General features: G+C 34.3%; 1 long non-coding RNA gene across 1 annotated transcript in view; it reads right to left on the reverse strand.

The window, feature by feature from the left end:
- Positions 1–1,243: 1,243 nt before the first annotated feature.
- LOC309640502 overlaps positions 1,244–14,137 on the reverse strand; it is an 875,392-nt gene continuing 862,498 nt past the window's right edge. The window contains exon 2 of the long non-coding RNA XR_014252271.1: positions 1,244–3,143. This is a non-coding gene — a long non-coding RNA (uncharacterized lncRNA). The remainder of the gene's footprint in view (positions 3,144–14,137) is intronic.

Genomic DNA, 14,137 nt, shown 5'->3' on the forward strand with positions numbered 1-14,137 from the left:
CTGCCAGTGCAGGGGACACGGGTTTGAGCCCTGGTCCAGGAAGATCCCACATGCTGTGGAAAAACTAAGCCCATGCACCACAACTACTGAGCCTGCACTCTAGAGCCTGCGAACCACAACTACTGAGCCCGTGTGCCTAGAGCCTGTGCTCCGCAATAAGAGAAGCCACCGCAATGAGAAGCCCGTGAACCGCAGCAAAGAGTAGCCCCCAAAGAGTAGCCCCCACTCGCCACAACTAGAGAAAGCCTGCGTGCAGCAACGAAGACCCAATGCAGCCAAAAACAAACAAATAAACAAACAAAAACACAGCAGTCCTGAAAAATAGGAGGAAAGTGTCATCAGCATAGTCACCACCTGAAAGTGAGGCCAACAAATGGAACTGAAGGTTTATAAAGAGAAACAAAGGAGTGAAAGAGTTGTTTTGGAGAGTGGAAGAGTGGGGGGTCATGAACTAGGGAAATATAGTAGACTGCAGAGCCACACAGAGGCCCTCTTAGTGATCATGAATTTAAACTGACAGCCACATTCAGCTGCTAAGGGACAGACAATGAATAGAAAGGGAGTTCAGTTTGACCTATAGTTGGGGTTTTGCCAGAGTAACTGGAGGGAAAGCAAGACAAGAGATATGTTATGATAAACCATGGAATCTAAAATGGGTAATAAAATGCAAGGACAAGACAGAAATGATGAACAGTAGAAAGGTGGTAGAATCAATGGATTAGAGGTCCATTAGGATTTAGGAATTTGGGGTGCAGATTTTTAGCTCGGAAGACAGTGGTGGTGGGAGAGTGGGATGTCTGAGATTATGACAGGGTAGAGTTGGTAATGACAATGTCTAAGCCAAGACCGTGGAAGTGAGTGATTGGCATGATGTGGAGGACAAGATCATTAGGGAAGTAAAAGAACTAAGAAACCAAGAGAAGTATACCTCATCAGATAGGTTCTGAGAAAAATTATTTAAACTTAGAATTCTCTATTCATCCAAATTATCAATCCAATATGAGAAAAAATTGAAGAATTTTTTACATGCAAAAACTTAGAGAATATAACGCCCATATACTATAAATGAAAATACTCCAGAGTGGACTACAGAAAAATAAAATCTATAACCCCAAAACAAAGCAAAGTGGTGCCTAAGAAATGCCAGCTCCTGTGAATGAAAGTGAAGAAAGCTAGAAAATATTAAAACAGGATCTGTTGGGCTTCCCTGGTGGCGCAGTGGTTGAGAATCTGCTTGCCAATGCAGGGAACACGGGTTCGAGCCCTGGTCTGGGAGGATCCCACATGCCGCGGAGCAACTGGGCCCGTGAGCCACAACTACTGAGCCTGCGCGTCTGGAGCCTGTGCTCCGCAACAAGAGAGGCCGCGACAGTGAGAGGCCCGCGCACCACGATGAAGAGTGGCCCCCGCTTGCCACAGCTGGAGAAAGCCCTCGCACAGAAACGAAGACCCAACACAGCCATAAATAAATAAATTAATTAATAAAAAAAAAAAACAGGATCTGTTATATTCAGATGCTTGCAGATTTTCCTTTAAATGGTAAAATTTAAATGATAAAAATATATATTAAATGATTTTATATTTTCTCTTTTCTTTGACTCTAATCACACCACACTATGAGTATTACAGTGAATTAATTCTTCCACAATATAAATTGAAGCCAAATAGGCAATACTTATAATGTGAGCATATGAATAATGATTACAGTTAAAGTGTAAACATTATAATTTTTCACAACTAAAATAATAATATAACTAAAAGATAATCAAAGACGAGAACTGGAAGGAAGGGCAAAGTGTGTTCATTTCTTCATCTTTAATGGCAGAAGGTGGTAGATATTGCATAAATCAATATAAATAGGGAGTTCAAGTGTATTATTTCAAGGAGAACTAATATTGATGCTATAAATAACAATTCGGAAAGTGAAAGTGCAAGTGAACTAAATTCCTCATACCTCATAACAGATAAATGCAGCAAGAAATTGAGGTAAATGACTACCATATGTAAGTATAAACATAACCACAACAGAACAAAAACAAATTGTTGATTGTGGTTGCCTCCAGGAAATTAAACAGCCTGGTGCTTGGGAAGAGGAATTACTGGTTTTCATTTTCTGCCTTTTAAATCCTTTGACTTGACAAAATATTATTTCTGTGTTTTAAAAATGTTAGCTGTAAATCAAAATGGAGAGTGGGGCAGGGTTTGGGGTGGGGAATAAGTCACACACAATTAATTTCAAGTCTACTTTTTTTATGTGTCATCTTAGGATACAGGTAATTATAAATTTACTTAGATTTATAAGGATTTAAATTACTTTACCCTATAAAGACAAAAATGAATAAATATCACCATTTTTTAATTGAAAAATTACCTACAGATGTCACTTTTTCTTCTGTTTTTCATCGTTATTGTTAGTGTTACAGTATCCTTTTTCTAAAAATGGGAGGGGTAAGGAGGAAGAGAGGAGAGAGAGAAACTCAAAGTTCAAGCAGAAGTTTGAAAGAAGCTGATCTGAGAGTTAATCATACAGAATAGAGACAAGATGAACCATAAACCGCATCCATTGCCATAGATGACAAAGCTTGTATTTGTAAATAGTTTTGCTAACAAAGTGCTATATTTTTCACAGATCTCATTGGCGTGTGCATAAAGAGATTTACCAAACACTGCCAAATAAGTTTTATATATTAGATGATTCTTCACATTGTATTTAATGATAGATTATGAATAATTCAATAAATGTAATAATTGATTATGACCAATGTAATTGATCAGATGAAAGATTACTGATATATTCAGTAAATTAAGAACCTTTTTACTAAATGTATTAGTTCTAATGGTTCACAGCTCTAATTTCGAGCAATTTATTCTGCTTTTTTGAATTAAGTTCAAGTAGGGGGAAAAAGTGGAAAAAAATCTTCCCTTTATTCTTGATCCTGTACCCCACCACCTCTCTTTTTCTTTTTGTTAATTCTTTTAACTGAATCAGCAGTTTAAGGTCAGGGGTCCTTTCAAGTAAAATAACGAGCATGTGAGAGCTACAACATGGTTGAAATAAATAGAAATCCATTTTCTTTATTTTCCTTATTTGTTTATACACTTCCTTCTTTCACGTGTGACAACTTTTTTTTAAAGATAATTTCCTTCCTCACCAAAATGAGATAATTCTTTTAAAAAACACGACTTTGTAAGTTCGTATAAATATTTCCATAATTTGTCTGTTATTACAATTCTGGCTTTTTATCTTTATATCCTTAGAATAAGCTTTTTTGTTTCCTTAGAGAAATATTAGCTCTTAATATTCTGGCCATTTTTTCCAAATTTCATGTATTCACTCATATATTATAAATCTAGAAAGAATGACTAGCTGCTCTCCAATTTCTGTCTTCATGTGAAAAACTCCAACATCATGTGTAGAAACCAGCTAAGAATATACTGGTCTTGTGATCACTTCATCAGAGGTTAATTTATGATATATAAGCTATAATGAAAGAGAAAATCAATGTGTTAAATTGGTTGTCCTAGAGTAAATTTACTTTACTGCTAATGCATATTTATTTTGAAGAAAATTTTGTATTCTTGAATGAATAAAATTTTATATTTTGACACTAATCCTTTCTTGTTTGCTTTTATCAACACAAAATTTAATCAATTTAGCTTGAATTTTGTGGGTGGTGTAGGAGAGATTGATGTAAAGTAAATTTTTAACTAGGAAGTGATGATGTAAAGCATTGAAACTTAGGACTGAATCTCTTTGTGTGGGTATTAGTAAGACATAAAAATATAGACCTCTGGGGGAAGGGCGAGTGAATGCAGCTATATAAGAAAGAGTAGTAAGAAAATCTTGCCATTTGCAACAACATGGATGGACCCTGAGGGTATTATGCTTAGCGAACTAATTCAGAGAAAGACATATACCATATGATTTTATTTATATGTGAAATTAAAAAAAAAAAGAACTGAACTCATGGATACATAAAACAGACTGGTGATTGTCAGAGGAGGGGGGACAGGAAAGGGGGTGTGAGGAGTGGGCAAAATGGGTAAAGGAGATCAAAGATACAAACTTCCAGTCTACAGTAAATAAGTCATAAGGATGTAATATACATCACAGTGACTATAGTTAATAACACTGTATTGTATATTTGAAAGTTGCTAAGAGAGATCCTAAAGTCCTCATCAAAAGAAAAAAAAATTGTAACTGTGTGCATTACAATTATTAAAAAATTATTGTGGTGATCATTTCACAATATGTATCGAATCATTGTGTTGTACCCCTGAAACGAATATAAAGTTACATGCCAGTTATATCTCAATTAAAAAAAGAAAGATTGATTAAAATACTTATCTATGAAAAGAAAGGGAAAAGTAATAGAGAAAACTAAAGCAACACTATGAGATAAAAAAAGTAACAGAATGAGAAGAAATAGGAGGGTGAACACAGTAGGATGAAAAAGAAAAATCCTGAGTGTTATGGTCTGAATGTTTGTGTCCTCCCCAAAATCATATATTGAAGCCCTAACCCCCATATGGCTTATGTGGAGATGGGGCCTCTAAGGAAGTAATTAAGGTTAACTGAGGTCATAAGCATGGTGCCCTGATCCAATAGAATTAGTGTCCTTATAAGAAGAAACATCAGAGAGCTTGCTTTCACTGTCTGTGCATGTGTACAGAAGAAAGACTATGTGAGGACACAGTGAGAAGGAGGCCACCAGCCAGAAGGAGGCGGCCTCATCAGAAACCAACCATGCTGTCACCTTGAACTTGGATTTCTAGCCTCCATAACTTTGAGAAAATACACTTCTGTTATTTAATTAATACCCATTCTATGGCATTTTGTTATAGAGGCTCAGGCAGACTAAATGTTGAGATTAGAAAATTTCTGCAAGGAAGAGCACAATATAATGACTAAATTAAAATCTACACTGAAGACCAGAAAAAGCAGGATTTACATTGAAGAAAATGTAATCAGTGTTATAGAGTGTGTTTCTCACACTTCAGTGAGTATGGGAATCACCTGAGGTTCTTGTTAAAATGCAGAGTCTGGGGTCTGAGATTGTGAATTTCTAACAAGCTCCACTATGGCTGGTCTAAACACAACATACTGCATGACATGGCTGTAGAGAACATTCTTGAGAAGTTCAGAAGATGACAGATATGGATGACAATGAATATATTGATGTTCGTAATTCTAAAGGGAAGATCAGAACAAATGCAACAGCAGAAATAATTAAATGTACAACTGAAGAAAACTTTACTGAGATTCAGAGAGAACCATGAGTGCAGAAAAAAGGCACTAATTCTTTATGTGCAAAATTCAGTGACATGTTCTTATACCTATTCCAGGAAACTAAAGAAAAAAAAAACAGAACAAAAACAAGACCAAAAATATTTACTACAAACATAATTAGGAAAAGGAAGAAAAACAGAATAGGCAGATTTTAAAGTAAAACAAAAAATAAGCTGCCCTTAGAACTCTCAGCAATTTTACTTAGCTGGAAAAATATTTATCATAAATGAGTTCATAATAGGACAAAATACAAACAATCCAAATGTCCAACAATAAACTGTCTAAAATTTTGGTACATTCATAAAGTAGACACTATGCTACAATTAAAATTACATAGCAGAAAAACATGTAATAAAATAGAAAATATTCACAAAATATTGTAAAGTGAAAAAAGAAATTTGCAAAACAGCATATGACTTCACTCCTGTAAAAATGTGTACTAATGAATATGTGAGTATATGCACAGAAAAACTGGAAGTATATACTCCTGCTCCCTCATGTGGGATTCCAGGTGATTTTTTATTTTCTTCTTCCTTTCTTTTTTCATTTTAAAAAAATATTTATTTAGTATTTATTTGGCTGCGCCGGGTCTTAGTTGCAGATCTTTTTTGAGGCATATGGGATATTTAACTGTGGCATGCGGGATCTAGTTCCCTGATCAGGGATTGAACCCAGGCCCCCTGCATTGGGAGTGCAGAGTCTTAACCACTGGACCACCAGGGAAGTCCCTATTTTCTTCTTTCTTGCTGACATTTTCTAAATTCTCTACAGTAAATATAAAATGGGTCTATAAAAATGTCTAAGAGATATAAATCACTAAGAATGCCTATCACTGGGCACATTATGTCCAATAGTGTCCTTCATATTTTATAATAAATACCTAAATGGGTTTTTAAAATTAAATAGACATCACTGGTGTTCAGGGAAGGTTAATTATGACATAACTTCAAGAAAATTAGCAAGGCAACCAGGGACAGTATTGCCATAACTTGACTTCTTTTGTTTGAGGAAATAGTTTTCCTGTCCCATTTCTGATTTTTCTATCTTATGAAAATTTCAAATATTCAGAAAAGAATAAATAAATTATATTTTAGATGGTTTTATTCTATGTCTTCTTTAAATTATTTTTTAAATCAAAATTCACTTCAATAAAATTAAGAATAAAAAATATTCTCAATTCCACTATAAAATCATTACATTATAATATCTACGTTACTGAGTAACAGATTTTTAAAGCAAAAATGAGAAAAAGTGGGTAGTAGAACAGATGTATTTCTTTATGTACAAGTGATTATAGAAACAGCTTTTCTTTATAGTTAGAAGGAGAAAAGGGCCACACAGTGTTTTGGAAATAGATTTTGTAATGTTTTTTCCCTAGATGTACTTTAATTTTGCTTTCTATATGCATTTCCTAAATATAATTGGAGATTCTTAACCACATATTATAAGAATATTCCCACATGTTCCCAATATGTAATTTCAGTGTTCTATTAAAAGAGCTAATAAGCTGAACACAATGTAATTTATATTCATTCTTAGATCCAACATCAGCTGTTCTTTCAAAAATAACAATAACAAAACAAAATAAAGCAAAACATCATCTCTTCTATTATTTTGAATATTAAAATAAACTTATTGCATTCAAATTATTTTTAAGTTCAAAATATCACTTTAGGCATTTTCCAAAATTGAAACAGGGCATTTGAACTCTTCTATGTCATTTCAGATAACTCATAAATAATTACTTTTGGAAATGAAGAACTCAAGTTAATTCCTAACCATAATTCTCACTTTTTTTTTCACTATGTGGTGATTTTTCAAAATGACAGAAATGTAGTCTTCTCACAGCCTTTAACTATTTTATGAATTTATCCTTATATCCATGTCCTTTTGCACTCTGATGCTAGGCTTAGCCCTCTGACTGGCTTTGGGCCATGGGAGGTTAGATAAGATGATGCAAACAGATCTTGAAAAGCACCTGCGCTGGCCTGTCCTTGCCGTCTTCCATTGCCATGAAAACATGTGCCAGCTAGCCTGCTGGAACAAGAGGCATGTAAAACACAGGCAAGCCTCCACAATTGTCATAGGCAAGGTCTTACCAAAGTGGATGACAGCCAGTTGACTCCTGGACATGAGAACAAGCCCAAATGAGATCAGCAAAAGCACCTAGCTAACCACCCACCACATATGGGCAAAACATATATATTGTTGTATGTCACTGAGGTTTGTAGCTTTTGTTGCATATCATTATTGTGGCAATATATAAGTGATACAAAAATAACATCGGTATTGTGTTGACACTATTTTACAATACAGTGAATCTAAGAGATTTGGAATATCTTGTAGAAGCAAGAATGAGTGTCAGAAGTGATTGACTAAAGAAACTTCAGCAAGAGTTAGGAAAAACTGATAGATGTTCATCAAGACATTGAAATTTTCCCTGTGAATTCTCAGAAATGTTGTGGGTATGGCACTAGTCAAAAGTCACTTGGCTAAAAAAAAAGAATTTATATTTGGTCATTACTTTTTAAAGAGAGGAATTCTACTGAGGGGATGTGTGGACAAGAAGGCAGAGCAGGAAGACCCTGAGCTCACCCCCTTCCATAGGCACATAAATTACAACTATTTACAGAGCAACAATCTATTATGAGAAACACCTGAAAACTAAAAGAAAATATTTCCCACAGCTAAAGATATAAGGAAGGAACCACAGTGAGATGTGTAGGAGGGGCACAGAAGTGGTATAGTCAAGACACCAAAATGGGAGGATAATCACAATTGCAGAGGTTCTCCCCAGGGAGCAAGGGGTCTGAACCTCATATCCCACATCCTGGGAGGTCCTGCACCAGAAATATGAGCCCACAGAATGTCTGGCTTTGAAGGCCAGCAGGGTTTGTGTATGGGAGAGCTGGAGGGCAGTAAGAAACAGAGACTGCAATATTAATGTGCAAGTGCAAAATCTCATGCACTCTGGTCCCAGGCATGATGCAGTAATTTGAAAAGAGCCTTGGTTATACCCACTTGTTGATCTTGTAGAGCCCCCTCAGAGAGGTAAGGGGCAATGAGGAATCCTCCTGGGGATGGAGAAGCTGGCAGCAAACATTTTTGGGATCTCCTTCTACCATGAGGACATTGGTGCTGGCAAGGACCATTTTGGGGTCCTCCCTCTAAGCTATTAGCACCAGTGGCTTACCTGCCTACCAGCAGTCCAACACTAACCCTGGAACCACCAGCCCCAGGACCCCCAGGCCCACAGTGGGCCAGGCACTCAACTGTCAGGACCCAACCACACCCAGCTGCATGCCCACAGTAGTTGGCCTTACCACAACAGAAGGGCTCAAGGAGCTCACATAGGAGGAACCCCTAGAGCTTATAGCTCTAGTGACCAGAGGGGAGTGTGCTGCTGGGCCCCACAGAACGTTTCCTACATAAGGACACTTCTGCAAGATTGGGAAATATAAAGGACCTACACAATACATTGAAATAAGCACAGAGAATTAAGCAAAATGAATAGACATAGGACTAGGTTCCAAACAAAGGAATAAGGCAAAATCTCAGAAGAAGAACTAAATGAAATGGAAATAAGGAATCTACTTGATAGAGTTCAAGATAATGATCATAAAGATGCTCAAAAATCTCAGGGGAAGAATGGAAGAACACAGTGAGAAGTTTAACAAAGAGTTAGGAAATATAAAAACGAAATAAACAGAGATAAAGGATATAATAACTGAAATAAAAAATACACTAGGAAGAATCAACTGATCAACTGTAGATTAGAGGTACAGAATAACAGATCAACAAACCAGAAGACAGAATAGTGGAAATCACCCAAGCTGACAAAAAAAAAAAAAAAAAAGATAAAACAACAACAACAACAAAAAACAAAAAGAGAAATAGAGAAAATGAGGACAGCTTAAGTGATCTCTTAGACAACATCAAGCATACTAATATTCACATTATAGGGATCCCAGAAAGAGAAGAAAGAGAAATCAGCAGAGAATTTGTTTGAAGAAATAATAGCTGAAAACTTCTCTAACCTGGGAAAGGAAACAGACATGCAGGTTCAGCAAGCACAGAGAGTCCCAAGCAAGATGAACCCAAAGAGGCCCACACTAAGGCACACTTTAATTAAAATGACTAAAAACTAGACAGAATATTAAAAGCAGCAAAGGAAAAGCAACTAGTTATATGCAAGGAAACTACATAAGATTGTTGGCTGACTTCTCAGCAGAAAGTCAGAAGGAAGAGGCACTATATATTCAAAGAAATGAAAGTAAAAAACCTACAACCAAGAATACTCTACCAGGTAAGACTATCATTCGGATTTGAAGGAGAGATAAAGGGTTTCACAGACAAGCAAAAGCTAAAAGAATCCAGCACCACTAAACCGGCTTTACAAGAAATGTTAAAGGGACCTCTCTAAGCAGAATAGAAAAGGCTACAGCTAGAAATATGAATATTAAAAAGGGAAAATGTCATTGGTAAAGGCAAATGTACAGTAAAGGTAGTAGATCAGCTACCTAAAGCTAGTAGGAAGGTTGAAAGACAAAAGTAGTAAAATCATCTATATTCACAATAAGTAGTTAAGGGATACATGAAACAAAAAGATGTAAAAAATGATGTCAAAAACATTAAACATGAAGGTGGGAGATAAAAATGCGGGGTTATTAGAATGCATTTGAATTTAAAAGATCATCAACTTAAATAATAAAGTATATATATACATATATACTTACAGGTATATATATCTATGTAAGTGTAGATAAAATTTATGTTTATACATACAAGTATGCACACTCAAAACAAAATATAATATATATAAACAAAACCAAACAAAAAATATATTTCTTACATATAAACCTCATGGTAACAACAATGAAAAATCTATAATAGATACAAACACAAAAAAGAGAAAGGAATCCAAACATGACACTAAAGATAGCCATCAAATCACAAGAAAAGAGAGAAAAAAAGAAACAAAAAGAACTACAAAACAACCCCAAAACAACTACAAAATTGCAATAACTACCTACCTATCAATAATTACTTTAAACATAAATGGATTAATGCTCCAATCAAAAGACATAGAGTGGCTGCATGGATAAAAAAACAAGACCCATATGTGCATGCTGCCTACAAAAGACTCACTTCAGATCTGAAGACATACACATACTGAAAGTGAGGAGATGGAAAATGTATTCCATTTAAATGTAAATGAAGAGAAACCTGGTTAGCAATACTTGTATCAGACAACATAAACTTTAAAACAAAGTCTGTAACAAAAGACAAAGAAGGACATTATATAATGATACAGGGATCAATCCAACAAGAACATATAATACATAAATATATATGCATCCAATAGAGGAGCACCTAAATAAATACAATAAATATTAACAGATGTGAAGGGAAAAATTGACAGTAACATAATAATAGTAAGGAATTTTAACACCCCACTTACATTTACATCAATGGATAGATCATCTAGATGGAAATCAATAAGGAAACATTGGCCTTAAACAACATTACACCAGATGAACTTAATAGATATATATTGAATATTCCACTCAAAAGCAGCAGAATACACTATCTTTTCAAGTGCACTTGAAATATTCTCCAGAATAGATCACAAGCTAGGCCATGAAACAAGTCTCAATAAATTCAAGATTGAAATCAATATCAAGCATCTTTTCTGACCAAATGGTATGAGACTAGAAATCAGTTACAAGAAAAAAACTGCAAAAAACACAAACGCATGGAGGCTAAACAGTATGCTACTAAACAATCAATGGGTCACTGAAGAAATCTTTTAAAAAAATTAAGAATTTTCTGAAGACAAATGAAAATGGACCAAAAGGATCCAAAATCTATGGGACACAGCAAGACAATTCTAAGAGGGAAGTTTACAGCAATACAAACCTACTTCAGGAAACAAGAAAAATCTTAAATAAGCTACTTAATGTTATACCAAATGAACTAGAAAAAGAACAAATAAAACCCAAAGTTAGTGAAAGAAGGGAAATATTAAACATTAGAGCAGAAATAAATGAAATAGAGACTAAAAAACACTGAAAAAGATCAATGAAACCAAGAACTGGTTCTTTTAAAAGGTAAACAAAATTAATAAGCATTTAGCCAGACTTATCAAGAAAAAGAGAGGGCCCAAATCAATAAAATCAGAAATGAAAAAGGAGAAGTTACAACCAGCATTACAGAAATACAAAAGGTCGTAAGAGATTACAATGAACAATTATGTACAATAAAATGAACAACCTAGAAGAAATAAATTCCTAGAAATGTACAATTTCCCAAGAGTGAATCAGGAAGAAGCATAAATTATGAACAAACCAATTACGAGTAATAATATTGAATCAGTGAAAAAAAAAAAACTCCCAACAAATGAAAGTCCAGGAACAGATGGCTTCACAGGGGAATTTTATCAAACATTTAAAGAAGAGTTAATGCCTATTCTTCTCAAACTATTGCCAAAAATTGAAGGTGAAACAATGCTTCCAAACTCATTCTAAAGCATCAGTATCACCCTGATACCAAAACCAGACAGACACCACAAGCAAAAAAAAAAAATCCTTAATGAACATAGATGCAAAAATCCTCAACAAAATATTAGCAAGCTGAATACTACAATACATTAAAAGGATCATACACAAGGGGGATTTACCCTACGAATACAAGGATGGTTCAATATCCACAAATCAATCAATATGATATACCAACTTAACTACCTGAAGACTAAAAATCATACAATCATCATCTCAATTTTTTTGACAAAATTCGACACCCATTCATGATAAAATCTCTCAACAAAGTGAATATAGAGGGAATATACCTCAACATAATCAAGGTCATATATGACAAACCTACAGCCAACATCATACTTGATGGGAAAAAACTGAAAGCATTTCCTCTAAGAATAGGAACAAGGCAAAGATGCCCACTCTCACCACTTTTATTCAATATAGTATTGAAAGTCCTAGCCACATCAATTAGGCAAGAAAAGGAAATAAAAGTCATCCAAACTGGAAAGAAAGAAGTAAAACTGTCACTGTTTGCAGATGATATGATAGATAGACAGACAGACAGACAGACAGACAGACAGACAGATAGATAGATAGATAGATAGATAGATAGATAGATAGATAGATAGATAGATAGACAGACAGACAGATAATCCTAAGGATGCCACCAAAAAAACTATTAGAACTAACAAATGAATTCAGTAAAGTTGCAGAATATAAAATTAATATACAGAAATCTGTTGCTTTTCTCTACACTAACAACTATTGGAAAGTGTAATTAAAAAAATAATCCCATTTACAACTACATCAAAAAGAATAAAATGCCTAGGAATAAATCTAGCCAAGGAGGTAAAAGACATACTCAGAAAACAATAAGACATTGATGAAAGAAATTGAAGATGACACAAACAAAGGGAAAGATATACTGTGTTCATAGATTGGAAGAATTTATATTGTTACAGTAACCATACTACTCAAGGCAATCTATGGATTCAATGCAATTCCATCAAGATAACAATGACATTTTTCACAGAACTACAACAAAGAATTATTTTCCAAAGAAGAATACAGATGGCCAACAGGTACATGAAAACATTCTTAACACCACTAATCACCAGGGAAATGCAAATAAAATCATAATGAGGTATCCTGAACACTGTCATAATGGTTATTATCAAAAAGGCAAGAAATAACAAGTGTTGGCAAGGATGTAGAGAAAAGGGAACCCCTTTGCACTGTTGTTGTGAATGTAAATCGGTACAGGCACTATGGAAAATAGTATGGAGGTTCCTCAAAAATTAAAAATAGAACTACCATACGATCCAGCAATTCCACTTCTGGACTTTTTTGAAGAAAACAAAAACATTAATTCAATAAGATATATGCACCCCTATGTTCATAGCAGCATTATGTAAAATAGCCAAGATATGGAAGTAACTTAAGTGTCCACCTATAGATGAATGGATAAAGAAGACGTGATATATATATATATATATATAATGTTTATATGTATATATGTGTATATATATATATATATGCACACTATATATACACACAATATTACTCAGCCATAAAAAAAGAATGAAATCTTGCCATTTGGGATAGCATAAATGGACCTAGAGGGTATTATGCTAAGTGAAATAAATCAGACAGAGATAGACAAATACCAAATGATTTCACATGTGTGGAATATAAAAAACAAAACAAACATAGCAAAAAAGAAACAGACTCATAGATACAGAGAACAAACTGGTGGTTGCCAGAGAGAAAGCGGTTGAAGGATGAGTGAAATAGGAGAGGGAGGTACAAACCTCCCATTACAAAAAAATAAGCCACAGGGATGTAATACACAGCATAGGGAATATATATAGTCAATAATACTGTAATTACTTTGTACAGTGACAGATTGTAACTAGACTTATCATGGTGATCATTTTGTAATGTATAAAAAATATTGAATCACTGTGTTATAAACCTGAAACTAATATAATATTGCAAGTCAATTATACGTCAATAAAAATAAATAAATAAATAAATAGCGGAAACCTTAGAAAGCTGAATGATTGAGGATCTTATTTTATTTTATTTCATTTTATTTTATTTTATACTTATTTAAAGTATATTATTGTGAGTTTCTTGAATCCTTAATGGAACAATAGACAGAATAAAGAATAAAAAGTAAAGAATATGGTGTTCTTTTTCCCCATAATTAATAAACCACTGATGGGTAGAGACAATATTTTATTTTATTTATTTATTTTACCTCCCACAGTACCTATTCTGTGATTTGCACATAAATTGTCACTCAGTA

Source organism: Balaenoptera physalus (genome assembly GCF_965194825.1).
Source record: "Balaenoptera physalus genome assembly, chromosome: 13".
Lineage (NCBI taxonomy): Eukaryota > Metazoa > Chordata > Mammalia > Artiodactyla > Balaenopteridae > Balaenoptera > Balaenoptera physalus.